Raw genomic sequence first — 16,666 nt, forward strand, 5'->3', positions numbered from 1 at the left:
ATCCCTGCTTGTGCTTATTCAATCACAGAGGGATCTTGGGGAGGTCTTTCGTCTGTCTGTGCCCTCTTAGAGGCTTTGTACTGACATTATGAAGCAATCACATCCATTAGTTGGGACTTGTGATGTCTGATCCTGTCGCAGTACATGGGGCCTGCGTTAAAACATGGCACACCCCATTCAGAAATTCTTAGAGGACAAAATTTTTTTTTTTCTTTTACTAAAACTTTACTTCACAGAGGGAATTTAGACAGCACTGACTTCCTCAGCCATCCCCACAACACACATAAGCTTCTTCTGGTCAGCAACGCTACAGCTGCTTGATCAGCATGTAATGCAGCAGGCCAGAGTTCTTGTTTTTAAAGGATTTTTTTGGCTCTAGTGGTCTTTATTTCATAGTAGATTTACAGAAAAGAGGGTTGCGAGAGAAGAGGAAGACATGCATCAAACCTGTGGTGGACGCATTGAGGACTGAGGCCTCCATACATGGATCACGTGCTCTACTCTTTGTTCCACTGCCACACCCAGACCAATTTTCAGAAGAACATTGACCCTTTGCAACTACATCACCTATTCGTACTGCCATGGTGGACGTCGGAAGTGAGGTGAGTATGGAACTAATCGACTGAAATTGTTTCTTATGTTTCTTTCTTATTGTTTATTCGTGTCTTCTACTTGTTCGAGTCAAGTTAATTTGTCTGTGAACATAACGGACTTGGTTGGGGCTCATAGACGGCGGTATAGAAGCTTGGAATAGCTAGCTTAGAAACCGTTCCGTACCTCCCCCCTCCTGACCTGTTGATAAAATTATCGACTTTCCCTGAATTCAACCCACATGATTTATGCCACTATGTCATAAACAGCGGTTTACCTTAAACCGGAACAGCCTTAAAAACGTACAGAAGACGAGATGCTAACCAGTTTTTTTTTTCCATACATGCTAGGCTACATGACGGTGTGGCACTGTTTCCATGGTTACCGATGATTAGACGCGTACCTTCTCCATATTGCAATATTTCACATCTTTCTAATCATACTTGCTTTATAAAGTATATGAACGTTAATCTTCTTACCTTATAAAAAGTGTTCGCTGTAAATCCGCGACGGCTGCGCCAGTCATTATGATTGACAGCTGCTATCCATCACCACCGTATCTTTCCTCGTTAAAAGTTATAAAATGACAAGTTTAGTTTGTATCCTTGTCTTTCTCTACAGCCAACCGCGCAGCACCTTCTGACCATTTCTACTGCGGAATCAACTCAATAAAAGCGATATTAGGCTACCAGATGTGCGGCTTTACAGGAGCGCATAGGTTGTTTTGACGTCCGTCATGGCGGAGCGGGCGGAGTTTTGAAGAGAGTGCCGTCATTTGCAATGGGTCAATTGTGAGAACAAACGAGGTCATTTTCCCTTGGAACAGACATTTGAACAAGTACATCCTCTTCAGCCGTGTTAAAGAGAACCTTGGGACTGTAGATATCCTGATATTTTGCATTGTTAAAAGTTACTTTACAGATGTGAATCAAGGGGTGATCTTCAATGGATAAAGAATGTAGGACTGAGTACACATCCCTGGAGAACTCCTGTGCTTTTTTTTGTTGGTAACTAATATTATTACTGTCATAAACTGTGTTTTAGTCTTGAGGGAAGGTCAAAAATCAATTTATAGAGGAAAGTTTCAAGGTACTGCTTAAGAGAGATCCGCTATAAGCTGCTATTAGAAGCCTGTGCTAAAGCATGATTAGAACGGAGCAGTAATATAGTCATGGTTTGATCAAGGCAGTGGCCAGAAAACCAAAAAATACTTAAATTTAGGGCTATGGTATGTGCCAGGTAGGCCTTTTTGGGGCACAAGAAGACAGAATCGAGACCTGGTTGAATACTGAGAGCATAGTTTGAGTAGGACTTGATTACCACAGTCAACTCAGCAGTGTATGGGTCTCACCATGGTTACGCTTTGGTTTAATGAGTTGCTGAGTGAAGAAAGTAAGCTGTACCACAAATCCCAGGTGCATGACGACAGTAAGCAATATTGATTTTTTTAAAACTGAAACATGTTATTTGCTGAAGAAAAGGGTCTAAATAAGTTTCAATAAGTTACTTAATCTACTTTGATTTGAATTACTTATCATAATTTTACCATATCATAAACTCTTTGCCGACTTAAACTAAATTAACACTTTGCCCCATAAAAGGGTCAAAACTGTTAGATAACTGTGGGAGCTGTGCTGATATAGCGTAACGCATTTAATGCTGCAAGATTTGCAGGTGGGAAGCCGTTGCTTTGAGCACATCAAATCCAGGTTGTGTGGGAAGTTGCTGACCATCGCTGACTACACGACTTGAATGATGTTATTACATCACTCCGAGGCCCAGTTCAAAACATTAATTAAACACACTTCCCTGGTTTGTTTGCTTTTGGACTTGTGAGTGACGTGTGTATGCCTTCGTGTGCATTGTGTGTGGTTTCTGTGATGTGAATCCAGATTCACTCACCGAGCCTCACTGTTTGCTGTGTGTGTGTGAGTTTGTGTTTGTGTGTGTGTGTGTGTGTGTGTCACACAGTGGTTAGCGCAGTGCTGATTGCTGTTTATTTGGTCTGTGGGTCGACACAGAGCCTTGCAGTTAGAAGCGCTACTGACAGCACTGTTTTTATTGGGTCCCTGTGGCTGAACCAACACTAACATTGGGGTCGCGCTCTTCGCTCTGTCCCCCACACCAAAAAACTCCCATACCAAGGTTCCTGTCTGCTTCAAAATAACATACAGTTAATCACCATGTGTGCAACATGAGATTTTTACTGGGGAAACATAGAGATTTTTGCCTCAAAATGATGCGGAAATCCATCACACTGACGTGGATCAAAGACCTAACAACTACTCTTTTGATAGAACCACCATTTATTGTTGCTTAAATAAGACAGACAATCTGTCTGCATGTCGGTGCGAGTAAACCGCTCCAATTTGTGCAACATTTGATTGTTTTGTGTATCTTCTGGACAGTGGCGGTTTCTGATATGGGCGACATGGGCAACCGCCCAGGGCAGTATCTTGTGGGGAGTGGAGCATGAGTCGTTAACTTCTTCTGTATAGTCTCTATGTCTGGACTAAAATCTAGGGATGTAAATCAAAAGCTTTTTCATCCAAAGAACAAAGAAAGCATTCAGACACTGATAAAATCTTATTGACACAAAAAGAACACTGATATATATATATATATAAGTGAAAGATGCTGTGGCAACATCATGATCTGAGGAGACGTTTCTTCATGCGGAGCTGCAAGTTGTTTTTGGTCAGAGTTGATGAAATAACAGGCCAGTTTGGACCCATAAACTTCAGGCAGAAAGTTGAAGAGACAGAGATGCCTATTTTTCAGCACTTCTGAGTCCAAGCATCCATCAAACCATGAGAGAAAAGTTACAGTTTCAGAAAATATTCCTGAAGTTTAAATTCTAAACATTTGTGTAACTATTCACTTCTAAATGAAATTATTTTTGGTATTTTACAGCTTCCTGTGTAATGTCTCATGACTTGGTGGACACGGTGGAAGGCCTGCCTTATCAGATGAAGGTTAATGTTCACACACTCTCGCACACACGCACGCACACGTACACACACACACACACACACACACACACACACACACAGATGTACTGACATGCACAAGGTGGTGCACAGTACATGAACGCCTAGTCATCCATGTAATATGACCCTGCCTCAGCCTACACATGAATACACGCTTATAAAGAGGTCACCGCTTTGCCGTCTGGTGGTCAACCCCCCCGAACACATACACACACAAAGTGTCTATGTGTGATTGACTGTTCACACAGTGAGCAGGAAGAGAAAGGTATATCTCAAAGCATTGACTGATCATTTTTGTCCCTTTTTTTAAAACCTAAAACACACAGATCTAACTTTATTCAGCTGATGTCTCCCTTTACTGAAAGAAGCGGAGATGCACTGGTGACCTCACGGACACAGAGGGTGGGATGCGGGGATGAGACGGCTGTTTGTGCGTGTGTTTATCTGCGAGTCCCCACTGTAACGGCTGCTCCCGGCCATCCACGCAGCTGTCTGCTCAACACACTCCCACATAAACACACCGATGTGCGCGCAACACTGAGCGGCTGTGAGAGATCCCCCCTGCGGCTGCTTCCCAGGCTGAGAGAAAAGAGAGAAGGGGAAACGGCTGGAAAGGATTACGCACAACAATCAACCAGTCGCAGAGCGACAGCCACACGTGGAACCTTGTGAATGTGCGGATTATCCAGGAAGTTATAGCGGTCATTCCTGCTGCATGATAAATAGTGCTGCAGTCTTCACGCGAAAGATATTAAAAGGGTAGTATGATGTAAAATTGACTTTTTTGGGATTTATATCATGTTATAATGTTATTCCCTCATCAAAAACATACCTGAAGTGTTGCCTTGAGTCTTTCATGCATGTTTGAGAAATCTCGCATGGCAACCATTCAGCTGTGCAAAATGACTGGTTGGACGTAGCTCCGCCTTCGAGGACGAAGATCCTCCTAGCAGCATCCAAACTACTGTACTTCCACGTCAAAGAGCACCCATCCTCTGTAAATCCCTCACTGAGCTCCTTCAGACTAGCTAGTAGCAATTAGCAAACACCTTGTTGAACAGGTTACCTGCTGAGCTCATTACATCGGCCACTTCTCAGTGCAACGCTGGTAAAAATGTTGCTAAGGGGTTAATAGAGAAGGAATGTTTTGATGACTTGAAGGTGTTAAATTAGAAAGTAACATTTCTTTTGGTCATATTTGATACATGTAGCATTTTCATAGCAACTGCAGGTAGCATAGTTGATTGTTCTATAAAATGGCACTGTGTGCCTGGAAAACGTACGATAATGCCCCTTTAAAAATAAAATTATCCAAATTTTGGAAAATTAAAAACAAACATTTCAACTGAAATCTATCTGTGATAATTATAGACATTTTTTTTTTATTTCTGGCAACATCTACAACTTCAAGACCTTATTGGTAGGGAAAAATACAGCTTTAGTTTTGGTCAGAAAGAAAACAAAGTTTATGAAAACTTTTGCTTTTTGCAGACAGCAGGCACAGTCAGACACCAAGCTGAATACCTGACAAGATGAGATCATTTTAATCATTTTACTTTAACACTGGATTATTTTAATCAACAACTCTTGTGTCTGAAAAGACCCTTCCTGTTTTCTAAATGGGGGTTGTGCTGAATTTAGACAAAAACATGCATGAAGTCATGTAGGAAAGTAAGAGTTATAGAAAAAATTTAGAATAATAAGTAACTAAGACCAAAAAATAACAAAAATAAGCCGATAACTTAAAGAGTGTCTTCATTAATGTCCATGCACAGTTGAAAGTACAAAACAGTCCAATGTCTGTTTCGTTTGTGAACGTCATGAGAGATAAATCATGGTTAGACTCCCTATTTGAATCACCTCCTGTTTGACGTCAGATACACTCCAAAAGTGTTGTAGCCTTTTTTTTTTTGTTACATGGCAGAACACCACACACAAACAAAGTATGTGTTTGTTCCGTCAAATAAAGTTTAAGAAAAGAAAGAAAGAAATGAAAGATTGCCCAGTCATCTCTTGAGATAGTTTTATAAGAGCAGCAATTAATCTACCAAGCTAAAGCTTAAAAAAAGGAGAGGGGGAAAGAAGAAAGAAATCAGCCCTGCAGATTTTCTGTGTGAGAAGTTGTAGGGAAATTATTCATAGTGAACAGGAAATAGGAACACAGTCAGAAACAGGAAGCTACTTTAATGAAATTAAACAGATTGGCGTTTTATTGCATGCTATTTTCAAACAACAACAACTTCCTTCCAGACAGTCGTATTGTCACACATCACGTGTGTCAAACTGGTCAAGTTTAGATTTCACTTTCAGAAAGGTTTCCTTGAGTAATTGTATTCATTTTTCTCTATTTGTTTAAGATTTTGTGGGAATTCGGACATTGAAAAACACGCTTGGACTCAAAGGTTTTGTCTGTGTTTATACTGCAGGCAATTTCCTTTGGGTTTGTTGTCCCTGCAGACAGAAATAGACAGAAGCTGGGACAAGCATGAACAGGGAAGGTTTAGCCGACGATGTCATGGGCCCCGCGGTTTCGCTGCAGGAGTTTCAACTTGTGTATGATCAAGGTCAGTGGGCATGTACTGTGGGTTTTAATGGAGACAAGAGGAGTAAAAAACAGAGAGGGAACTAAAACAAGCTTGACAGCAAGACGAGAATCAAAGTTTCGCCTTTGCTGCACACATTCCAGACTCCGGCTTTAAAGCTTGGTGTTCACCACACATATTTGCTTTGTAGCTGTAAAGAAGTTCTCATGAATATTGGGGAGAATGTTTAGGCGACAGTGGGCTGCGCTCTTTGTTTGTATGCATGCGTGTGGCGTGCATGAGTGCTGTTGTGGTTATTGATTCATCCTGCTTATGAGGCATGACATGATGAGCCAGTCAGGACATTGGAGGGATTGGAAGGGGGTGGAGGGTTGGATGTGTTTGTCGGGAGTTTTGTGGGAGGGAGACAAAAACACTGAGGCACAGGAAAGACAAGGATGCAGGATTTACACGGCGCAAAATAAAAGCCGGGGGATCACAGAACCATAAAGACACAACAAAACATAAGAAGACAAAGTTTATGTGGGAATGTGGATGAAAGCGAGCCGTTCATGTGTCTGTCGGTGCAGCACTTTTGATCTGATTCAATGGGAATGTGGGGAAGCAGCTATAAAGCTAGATTGTTCTGATCAGGAAGACGTGCAAACAAGTGGGACAAATACACATTTAAGCACAAGGAGAGCATTAATTATAGTATTATAAGTAGTCACACATTCCACAATTCTCGCCTTCTTCTAGAAACGTGGGAAGAAGAAAACCATTAATGTTCACCCCCAAATTGTGACGTAGATGTGGAAGATGGTGCTCAGGTTAAAAGACAAGAAGGTCGCAGAAAGCTTACGTGTGACTCAGATGGTGAAAAAGGCTTTCCACTCTGTCCATAACTTCAAAGCTGGTCAATACAAAGTAAAAGTGGTAATAAATAGATATGGAGTCCATACCCGCCTGATGAGACTCAATGCAGATGCATTCCCACACTTCAGATGATTAAAACAACCTCATTCCCACACTAACATTTGGCCCTGAAAGAGCAGTTGAGCTATTGAAGAAAATTATGCCAAAGTTATAAAATGTGTTATTTTAACAAACTGGACTAAGTTCTCACACAGTTGTAAAACAGCTTTGTGTGTGTGTGTGTGTGGGTTGATGGGTGTGGGATCTGCAGTAGCAGCTGGTGGATTATGCAGAGCTCTTGCATCCCCCCATGTCCTTCAGAGACTGTTGTCATGCTTCCTGTATTGTGGCCAGTACGGCGTGATGTCACTTCCTGCACTCAGTAGCGTTATGTGTTTGTGTGTTTATGAGGGTGCGGACCCTACAGAGACCCAGCTGCAGCGTCGGAGTGTCTAAAAACAAGAAAGGAAAACCTCCAAGAAGAATAGAGATCCTTCTAGGGACCAGAGCAGAATGTTTACACTGACTGCATTATTTTTTTTTCTTGAATTTAAAAGAACGAAGAGCCTTCGAACATCACGCATTCAAACCTGTGCGATTAAAAGAGGCATTAGTCTCCACTTGCTCATTTGAGTCAGTTCACGTTGACTCTAACTCTAATAAACTCAGGAGTTGTGAATCCTGGGATCATATGTTTTATGTAATTCGATTCATTCGGACGATCTTTGATCGTCGCTCGTCTCTGGGAAACCCAGATGATAACTAAAACAGAAGAGTTTTTATCTGAACGTCTTTAAAATATCACATCCATGATTTAATTGAGCTTTTCAGCCCTGTTTCTCACTAATCGCTCATTTTTCCTGCGCTTCTCATTCAGCTGTTTGTTCTCGTTCATGTGACCCCGTTTCAGAGCCTTAGCTTGGCAGGACGGCCGCTTGGACACGTGGTTCATTGACTGGAAAAGTTTGGCTACACTCTCTGCTTCGCTTTCCTCTCACACCATTTATTATCTGCACTCGGAGACTCCCAGGACCTGAGGACTTGCGCTCACATGAACACAGAAACACACACACACTCGAGCACGGAGACAAAACTCACACGCAGACGGATACAAGTAACACTCTTCCCTTCAGTGTGAGAACTTCTGCAATGTCTCCTCGGCTGAGTCACACAGATGTTCCTCTTGGCACCTCAGCAGGTTGCGGTGGGGTGTTTCGGGGGGCCTTTCTGGGATCTGGGAGGGGGCCACTGAGGGCCAAACAGGGCCCCAGAGCCTGGATGAGAGCTTCCTTTGTGGGACACAAAGCATTGTCTGTGCTGGGAAAGGCCACAGGGATGGGAACACCGCCCAGAGCCGGACACTAAGCAGCGATTCTGGCTTTTCCATGTGTGAGTGTTTGTGCGAGGGTGGAAGACCACGACGGACTCTGAGTGTGGGAGAGAGAAACAGAAAGTGTGTACTAACTTGTCCGGCATGAACATGTTTGAGTCAAAGTCTGTCTGAGGAGGTGAAAGAGCAGCTGAAAGCATGACATTGGAGGAGCTAGCTTTTCCTTTCTTTAACGTCTCACTTTCCATGACCTATTTTAGCGTCCAAGCAGAGTTTTGCCCTGTTTAGACCTAACACATTTGGTTTGGTGCGCTCCTGTCTGTGGAAGACCAGGAGGAGATCCAAAGAGCTCTCTGAGGCCTTTGGAAGTAACCGCAGAAGTTTATTGATCTGGAAAGATTGTCTTAGCCATTTGGAAGTCATTCAGTATAAAGAAAACTGTCCACAATTTAAATCAACAGCTATCATTCCCATGTATCGCTGTTCACACAAGTTCAGCCTGATAGTAGACCACAAGATGCTAAAAGAAGTCTCCATGAGACCCAGAGCAGGCTCTTGCTAATACATAAGTGCATCCAGTGCAATTACAAAGATAAATGTGACCTATAATGCTTCCTTGAACAGGCTAGGATAGGCCTAAGGGCAATACAAAACTTGTTCATTACATTTTTTGCACAAAATCCTTTTTAGATATTTAGATTTTAGCCTGAGTTGTTTTAGAGCCTCCTATTACTTTAAATCCAAATAAAATGCAGCTGGTCCCCCCCTTCCCCCCCCCCCCCCCAAACTCAACATGTACACTCACAAGTGAAAATGACTGCAAACAGATGCGCAATCACACAACCGTACCAGACACGGACCCTCCTGCACAACCAACAATGATGTAGCAAGTGGTTTCTGAATGGTAGGTCAGCAACAAAATGCTTGTCTTTTTCAGCAGCCATTGTACAGCGAATACAGCTGGAGGAGAGTGTGAGGGAAAAAAAAAATTAAGCTGAAGCCAAAATAGATATTCCAACACGATAAAAACCCACAACATGCCGGCTGTCTGAGAATAAAGAACTGGACAATTCAGAGCCCGAATCGAAGCCCAGATCTTAATCACATAAAATTCAATCAGTTAGAAAAACGTTTGTTGGAAGGGCAAATGAAATCTTTGAGGAGGTTCAACAGCTTTAGCTCATGATCCTCAACTGGGTCAATTAAAACAGGCTTAATGTACAGATCAAATCAAATCAGTTTCATGTCTATTGACACTTTTTTACATTTAGGCCGTAAGAGATTAAAAAATGGAAGTATTGCATCTCATTTAGTTTGTGCAGTTTTAAAATTTCTCTACAGCATAACAGTCTCTTTAACACCAGTTCTAGTTTCCCTGATCCAATTATTCTAGGTAGATCTGTAAAACATTTCTGCAAGGATGTAGCATAAATTGCACAAAAATGACGTCAAACATTTGGGATTTTGTTTTTCTACTGGAAACATATGTTACAGTTATGAGAATTTACAAAACTGAAAATAACAAAAAGCATTTGTCTTCACTTTTGTCTAAAAAATAAAAGGGATGCCTAAAAGTAGGAAAGCCATGCGTGTTTCTTAAGAGAAGAAAAGAATCATGACTTCATCATCTTAGCAGTGGGATAAAGCCGTTGCTCCAACAACAGCCAGTCTGACATCAACCCCACCCGGCTTTTCTTTCGAATATGATAAGATACGGTGCTGATGAAGGACCAGGAAGTCTATTTTAAGACTTTGGGAACTGTCGCTTGCAAAACTTGGACAAAAAAGAAAAAAAAAAAAAAGTCAGCCTGAGCCAAAAGAGTGAGCTTGCATGTGTGCATGAGTAACGGGGTGGAGCGTGGGGACGGTGGGAATGGACGAGGAATGTCAGAAAGCCAAAGAAGGGGAAAGAATGAAAACAAAAAAGCAAAGAAGTGGTTTATGCCCACAGAACAAAGATGAAGAGAGGGGTTTTTTATAATTGGCCTTTTCCTTCGGGTCCCAGACTCGCTGGCTGAGGGGAGGAGACGGGGGGACAGAGGGGAGAGTGTGTAGTCTTCTGTCCAACACGCAGACACAGAGACAGGGGGACGGCATGACTCTCGGAAGACGGGAGAGTTCAGGACGTAGGTGATGAGAACACTTTGATAAACGATTTCTGCCTAATTACAGTCACCACAGCTCTTCCACAGCCAAGCACGTCTCACCAAAACAAAACACACACTCTCTCAGACAAACACACACTTTCGAAACTTTTCCCAAATCGCACACGCCTTAATCCCGTCACAAATGAGAACGTCTGAACTTCAGAGCGAGTCGGGCCTCGGGAGGGACGGGGGGGAGGGGTGGGGCCGCAAGCGTCTCACCGCGTGACTACGTTTTACACGAGACAACCTTGACCTCGACGCACCACGGTGAGTCTGCGTGAGCGAACGTGTGTGTGTGTCTGTTTCACAAACCACCTCGGGAAGCCCCGCTCTTTAAAAAGCCCTGTGCGTCTGCGAAAGCCCCGCAGAGCGGCAGTCTCACAGTTTGTCGGCTTATTTCTGGGACGTTTCAGTGGGAAATCCTGAGAAAGTTCGCTGGTGGTTCTGTCTGGAATGGATGCTTCGGATTCATACGCCGCTGCAAACCATCACATGACGTGCAAGCAACGCACAATGAACAAGCAGCAGCTACGTCTGTTACTCAGACACATCTGAATAGTAACAAAAATAAAAATTAACTGAAGGTTAAAATGTAAAACATCACACGGGTTATGGGAAGTAATGTTTGGACAAGGTTGGGTAATAATGTAGAAATTTTGCATTAAAAACAAGCAAAGTATAATGTACAGCATACAGAGTGTGAGTGTGTGATCCCGTCTTCTCCGTCAGGCTCACACACTCAGACTCAGTGGGACAGTGGCTCAGGAAGGTGGCTGCAGGCGCTCCGGCTTCAGGCTCCAGTTTCCTCCTGATGAAAGTGCAATCCTCGCAGGTTCCTCCCTGCTGCTTTGTTCTCCTCATCCCTCCAACCTGTGGGAAGGAGGGAGCGACGGACTCCGTCAGTGTCACAACACGAGATTATCACTCTCAACACACACACACAAACTCAAAGCGACAGGAAGGAGACGTCTGTCCTTTGTTATGCTTTTGTCTTCTCAGTTTCTCTCACATTTCATTTATATTTTTTTTTTACAGCTGTTATTCATCTTCTTTTCCTCCTCGGCTGTCTGCGACTGTAATTCATGATCGATTTAGACAGTGTATTAAAACTTGATAGAATAAATCATGTAAATAGACATAATACTTGTGCAAAAACAGTAGTTTGAATGTTTTATTTGGGTGTTTTCGCTTTACAAGAGAATAGAATTGGGTTTCTTTATCTCTGGGGGGGAAAGCTGATATTGACTGAAAATATGCACAAAGTGTTTAGATGTTCAATGTCTCAAATTATATTAATTAGCTTTTATGTGACTGGGATGTTTATATTAACTTAAACATGAAAATAACCAATTTAAAAAGCATTGTAAATGGTCCTAACCTTAAAATAACGTAGTGCAATGGCAGCCAGACCAATCACAAGACGTTAATGTTTGACTGGATTTCGTGAAAAAAAGGAAGATTTTATGGGCTTATTGACTCTCCAGAATACGAGGAGATTTCATAAAACACAACAGTAAACATTTTAAAACAGAATGATTAATCTGTGTGAAGATCTGCTGAGTTTGGGTTATAGTTTCCTCTTGAGCTTTTTCTTTAAATTCAACACTTTCTAGCTTGTAAAGCTCCATTTATATTGTCGTATTTTATCATGTTTGATGTTTTTGGTGGGTTGTTTAATTGTGTTTTGTTTTTAAGTTGCTTTATATAAGGGTGCTGATTATTTTTGTTCCTTTGCGGTAACATGACTGGGTACAAAGCAGATGTATTCTGCAGTGAAAAGATGCGTGTTTTTAAAAATATATGTTTTTGCTTAAGATCTAGGAAGTGTAGCTACACTCCAATAAATATTCACAACTAGCAGGAGGTTGATTAAAGTGTTTCTGGCTTGATCGGGGATCACAAGCTGCCAAAATTCACAAGAGTTAAATGGCTCAGAAAGAACCACAATTAATGGGAAACAGTGTGAGACAATGACTTCTGAAAACTTTTTAGGTCAATTAAATTAAGACCTGAGCATTTTAATGTCAGCATATTTCATGAACACAATCAGCTGCGAAGAAGTTTAAGTCAGTAAGTTTGAAATATTTCGTATGACGATGTCCTGTATGAAAATGTTATGTTTCATTGTTTCTCAGAAACAGACACACATCCGTCACTGTTCACAACCACATTGGAGTCAAATACCAAGTATTAGTTTGTGTCCTAGTGTTGTCTAAATGTTGGAAACTGTTAGGTTTAACTTTTAAAAAGCGAAACCTTTTTTGTAATCTTTTGAAGCAGTTTTGATCAATAGTCCCATAACCTTTCTGAAGTTTTTCTGTGACCATCTTTCAGTCCAGTCCAAGGCGCCTAAACCAAAGGAGTGAACTGGTTCTGTGTTGATACCTAAAAGACGACTTAGGGAACCGGTTTGGCGTTTTGTTGCTCTGATTTCTTTGGTTGAATCTATGAAAAATACCAAAACAACTACAGTTTGACAGATAAACTTCCTCTTTTGTTTGTTTTTTTAATCTCTTTTCTATAAGTCAAGATGCTGTTAAACGGCTGCAGAAGTTGGGTTTTCTAAGCTGATGCCACTTTTGCACATTTACAAGAAGAATAAAGACATGGCTTCTTAAATCTTCATTAATTAAAAAAAAAACTTTCTATATCTTGATGCTGCCACCACCATGCTTTACTATGGGTTATATGTTGAGGGTGGTTTGCAATGTCAATCTGCTGCGTATGCAGTGTTTTTCTGTTGGTTGCACAGAATTTTAATTAGAAAACAAATGCAAGTCAGACTTCGTAGTTGTTTAGAAACTACATGGAAAATTTGAACTGCTTAACCTCCACTTCACAATTGTGGACAATTTTGGGTTGTGTTTGTGTTGGTCCATCACATAGAATTACAATAAAACACATGGTGAAGTTTGTAATGCTTGAAAAAAATCACTTTAAGCTAAGAGAATGAAGCTCAGACTACTACAAATATGTCTGAATTCAGCAGAAATAAAACAAGCTACAATCAACTACAAAGTCTTTTACATTGTTTGCTCGTATGGGGAAAAAAAGAATAGAAGAAGAAAAGTCAACTTTCTCCTTTGTCCTCACCCCCTCCCCGTCTACTTTAATGATGTCTGCGTATCCCAGGTCTTATCAGGCGACACCTGCGCTGCCGCTCAACTTCAACAGCCCAGATCCAGCCGGATCACGGTTAAATGCCCTGGGATTACAACACAGCTTAACACCAAAGCATTTAGACGCAGGAGCTGCCTTCCTGCGATGTAACAGTCCTCTGTTCGCTTTGACATGCGGTGGAGCTTAGCTGCCAAAAGACAGCTGTCCATCAGCGCCTGGCTTTGATAAAGAGATAAATCATGCCTTGAGGCTGCCACACTTTTTTTTTTTTTTTTTTTGGTGCAACAAGTTATCAAAGGCCGTATTATGCTTGAGCAATTATTTTAATGAGTCGAATGCAGCCTGCAGCGATGTGCGTTTTCATCTGAACTCGGTTCCAAAGAAAACAGTTTCTGCTTGTTTCAAGAGCCCGTTTGTAGCAACAAAAGGAGTCGAGGCGACGGCTGCCAAAGCTTGATGTTTTACCCTTTGGGTGGAAAAGTGACATCAAAAGCTGCAGCACATTGATCCCGACTCCTACAGGAGCTTAACAGAGGATAAAGAGAGGCGTGAACCTCATCCTATGCATCATCTGCACACAGCTGTCCACCGGGTTAGGAAAACAGAGCCACCAACAAAACTTCAGCTGCACCTGCACAGGTTTATCCCCCTCAAGTTGTTCCCAAACAGAACGGAAAGAGAAACGACAAAGAGTTCAAGTGCTCAGTGTCAAGATCGATTCTGATGTGTGCTTCAGGCCTTTCAAGGTTTGGACTTTTTCTTGTTTTTCTCTTTCTTTTACCCCTAGAGTGGAGACAAAACTAGCAACGAAAACAAATGAAGGCTGGGCGTATTTCTGTCTGGAAGAAAAGCAGGAAGCTTCGAGATCCGAATGCGAGCGGTTCAAAGAAGTGCAAGGAAGGTGGCAGGGTGCATATGCAGGGTCATATATCGACACACACACACCACACACAGTTATTCAACGTAAATAAACACGAGGACCGCTAGACACCCATAAGCTCGATGCATTAGCTATACCTGCTTGTCGCTTTTCACTCAGTGCAGAAGTAGCTCCCTCTGCTTAGTTCATTTCACTGACAAACCATCACAAAGTAGTGTAAAATTGAGAAATGGAATGAAAATGATATGTTTTTACATTTTGCTTAAAAATAAAAATCTGAAAAGTGCGCTGTGCGCCTGTACTCAGCCGCTTTGTCGAGCCTCCTTTAAATGTTGGTTAAAGCTACGTTTTCCTCTGCGAATTAACATCAATCTGCAATTTGTTTCGCACCAATTTTCAATCAACTTTATGTCTGGACTTTGATTGAGCCGTTCTAACACGAGTATGCTTCAATCTGAACCATTTCATTGTTTCTTTGACTGAGTGTTTGGGGTCTCTGCCTTGAAGGTGAACCTTCGGCGGAGTCTCAAGTCGGTTTGACCCTCTCTAATAGATTTTTCATGGTTGGCAATCAAATTAAACCAAAAGCATCCGACAACACGATGCTGCTTTCACAACCACGTTGTTCCCCCCATCGTGATGTTTCCAAAGTGATTTGCGGTGATGGAGTTTCACCACACAAAGCAGTGTGTTTCGTCTTGGTCTCGTCTGACCTTTTCACGTGTTAGCTGTCCCTTGTAGAAAACGTTCAATTGAATTTCTTGCGGTTTTTACTTCAACGATGCGAAAAAGTTCACAAAGCACGCAGACATTTGCAAGCGCGTCCTTTGCCCACTTGTTTTCTCGTCCTCTAATTTTTTTTTTTCTCCCCCAGCTACGCGCATCGCCACAAAGGAGAGGCCTTGTGTGCGAGGGGCCGTGACAACTGCGGCACGGTGACCTTTAATCCCTGACAGCATGGGAAAGTGGGCACTCTCAGCTGTTAGGACTCCAGCGGATCCTCCTGAGCAATAGTTTATGATCACACATTAATGGGAAGATGCACTAAAAAACACAGAGGATCGACAAAGTGCACACCAAAGAAAAAAAAAAAAAAGGCCTACGGTATATCAGGGTTGCTGTGGTTACAGCTTCACAGTGGTATACTCCCTCCAGATTCATTTGCTCGCACACACACACAAAGCTATTTAAGACCTAGAAATATTTCTGCCTCTCTCGTTATGTTCTCACAGTCCTCAGTTGCTGTAGGAATGTAAAGTATCCAGAACCCGGTTCCCCCCTAGGCCCTGGTGAACAGGATGGTGGTGAGACCCTTGATTTAAACAACTTTGATTGTTCCCATGTCACTTGCTGCAACAATCTATACACCAGAGTCCTCCGTCAGCTGCTCCGCCTCAAAGGTTTTTCCAGGAACAGATACATCCCCCTACTGTAGCTCCATTCAACCTACTGTGCACTTCATGAACAACAAGGCTGTTATTTGTTTTTATTTTTAAAAAAAGGTTATGCTTCATTGGAAAAAATCTTGTGATTTTCTTAGATTTCTACATTTTAAGTAGCGATTTAAACGATTTCGTGGTCGATTCTGGGTGTGCATGTACTCAGTTGTTTTGTTAAAATAAAATATTCTGCTGCTTTTGCACCAGGAAAACACAAGAGCTGAATGTCACCTTTCAATGCTGTGATTAAAAGACACGTTTTTCTGGAGTTTTTTTTAATTTTTTAATTTTTTTATTTTTCATTGCACTCGGAAATCAGAGATTTCGATTTGGACGCGCCGTTCTGCCCAGTTTTCTAATCCTGAATCCAGACTAAAAATGTCTGATGAGAGGAACACAGTAAAAGTGTCTTGCTTTCTGGTTGCTGTGGATCCAAATGCTTTTTGATAAGGCTGACTGCTACAAAATATTTTAACAGGTGACTTTATTTCTTCTAGCTTATAAATTATAAATTATGGAGCACTTACAATTATCTTGCAACCCAGAAAAGGAATTAGAACAAACTTAGAATCCAGAGAAACTCATCTAGAGAAACTGCCAACATTTAGGATCATCGACTTTATAAAATCAAATAGGCAGAACCAACAATTAGTTTCATGATATAAACTGTGGAGAACTTATTACTTTAGACCACATGTGTCAAACTCAAGGCCCGTGGGCCACATGTGGCCC

At 41.8% G+C, this 16,666-nt stretch overlaps 1 long non-coding RNA gene across 1 annotated transcript; it reads left to right on the top strand.

Moving 5' to 3' along the window:
- Positions 1-374: 374 nt before the first annotated feature.
- LOC106943356 (uncharacterized) lies at positions 375-16,149 on the top strand. The gene is made up of 3 exons (XR_001423898.1): positions 375-602; positions 3,505-3,566; positions 15,370-16,149. It is a non-coding gene; the product is annotated as an uncharacterized LOC106943356 (long non-coding RNA).
- Positions 16,150-16,666: the final 517 nt, after the last annotated feature.

Source organism: Poecilia latipinna, unplaced genomic scaffold (genome assembly GCF_001443285.1).
Source record: "Poecilia latipinna isolate Pla-1442-1.1 unplaced genomic scaffold, P_latipinna-1.0 Scaffold99, whole genome shotgun sequence".
NCBI lineage: Eukaryota > Metazoa > Chordata > Actinopteri > Cyprinodontiformes > Poeciliidae > Poecilia > Poecilia latipinna.